The following is a 1,955-nucleotide window of genomic DNA, read 5'->3' as shown; positions in this document are numbered from 1 at the left end:
ATAGTTGAACCTGATCCTTTTCTGAGCTGATGTCCTGTGGATATGGGAGTAGGAACTAGGCTACAATCTGTCATATTATGCTTTGCTAAGAGGTCAGCTATATACTTTGCTTGAGAAAGATAGAATCCATTTGTTGTTTTGGAGACTTCAATCCCAAGAAAATAATTCAACTCTCCCAAGTCCTTCAAAGCAAAGGTTTTCTGCATATTAAGAATCACTTGCTGCACCAGCTGATAGTTAGAACCAGTAACAATGATATCATCCACATATACTAGAACAAGCAAAATGTGGCCATTTTCCCACTTATAGAAGAGTGAACTATCAGACTTAGAATTGAGAAACCTCCATTGAGATACCATAGCAGATTTGAACCTGTCAAGCTATACTCTGGGGACCTGTTTTAATCCATAAATGGCCTTCTTGAGTTTACAAACATGATTAGGCTTGGTGGAATCAGTAAACCCTACAGGTTGTGCCATATATACATCCTCAACTAAAATGCCATTTAAGAAGGCATTATTGACATCAACCTGTCTTAGAATCCATTTATTCATAACAGCTAAGCTTAACATTATTCTGACTGTTGATGCTTTCACAACTGGACTGAAAGTTTCAGTATAATCTTCTCCATGTGTTTGATGGAATCCTTTAGCTACAAGCCTTGCTTTGTATCTAGAAATGGTACCATCTGAGTTGGGTTTGATTCTGAAAACCCACTCTTGCATTGCCTTGAACTATTTTAGATCAGAAATTGCTTGGGTTATAAATGTAGGTTCTGAAGGTTTAGCCAAAATATCAGCAAGATATGATTTTGGTTTTAAAATACCAGCCTTAGATCTGGTTATGATAGGATGTCCTACTGGAGGTGCAGTAGGTATTATATAAGATGGTGAGTGAATATTACTTAAGGATAAAGTGTCAAATGGTTGTTCTATGTGAGAAGGTATATGAGAATAAGATAGAGATGGAGAAGGAGTATATACCTCTCTAGGAGCTGGAGATGAAGTCTCTGAGGAATTACTTGCTAATTGAAGTTGCAGAGGAGATTGTATTGGAAAATGAGTAAAAGAAGTGAAGTCATGAGCGACTGTATTTGATGAGATGCAAGACTGAGAGAGAGAAGAAAAATTTGAACCAGACACATATGGAAAAGAATTTTCATAAAAAATTACATGATTTGAGATATACACTCAACCAGAGGAATGAAGACATTGATACCCTTTGTGTTGACTACTATAGCCAATAAAAACACATCTTCCTGATATAAAATCAAGCTTATGTTTATTATATGGCCTGAGATAGGGATAATAGGCACAACCAAAAATTCTGAGAAAGGTATAATTTGGTTTTTGATCAAACAGTTTCTGATAAGGAGAAATGTTATTTAAGGTTGGTGTTGGTAACCTATTGATGAGAAAAACAACCGTGTGAAAAGCATTCTACCAGAATTTGAGTGGCAAATTTGCTTGAACTAACAAAGTGAGGCCAATATCTACAATATGCTTGTGTTTTCTCTCTATTCTACCATTTTGATGGTGAATATAAGGACAAGGATGCCTGAATTGGATTCCAAATTGAGCAAGATAAGTAGAAAAACTTACAAACTCCCCTCCCTAATCTGTTTGCACAGTTTTGATATTGTTATTCAAGAACTTTTCAATGAAGCTTCTGAAGGTTATGAACACTTGTAGTGCATCAGACTTAGCAAATAAAGGGAAAATCCATGTAAACCTCCTGAAATAATCTAAGATTGATAGATAGTAAGAATAGCCTTGAGTTGAAGTAACATGTGAGGGACCCCAGAGATCAGCATATAAAAGCTAAAGAGGTTCAGTTATTTTTGTGGTAACAGAATCAAAATGTAGCAAATGGCTTTTGCCAAATTGACAGGCAGTACAGAATTTCAAGGTTTTGGTTTTATTAAATGTACCAGCAGTACAATCCTTCAATATAGT

Source organism: Citrus sinensis, chromosome 9 (genome assembly GCF_022201045.2).
Source record: "Citrus sinensis cultivar Valencia sweet orange chromosome 9, DVS_A1.0, whole genome shotgun sequence".
NCBI classification, from domain to species: domain Eukaryota; kingdom Viridiplantae; phylum Streptophyta; class Magnoliopsida; order Sapindales; family Rutaceae; genus Citrus; species Citrus sinensis.
Note: the sequence above shows the minus strand (reverse complement) of the source record.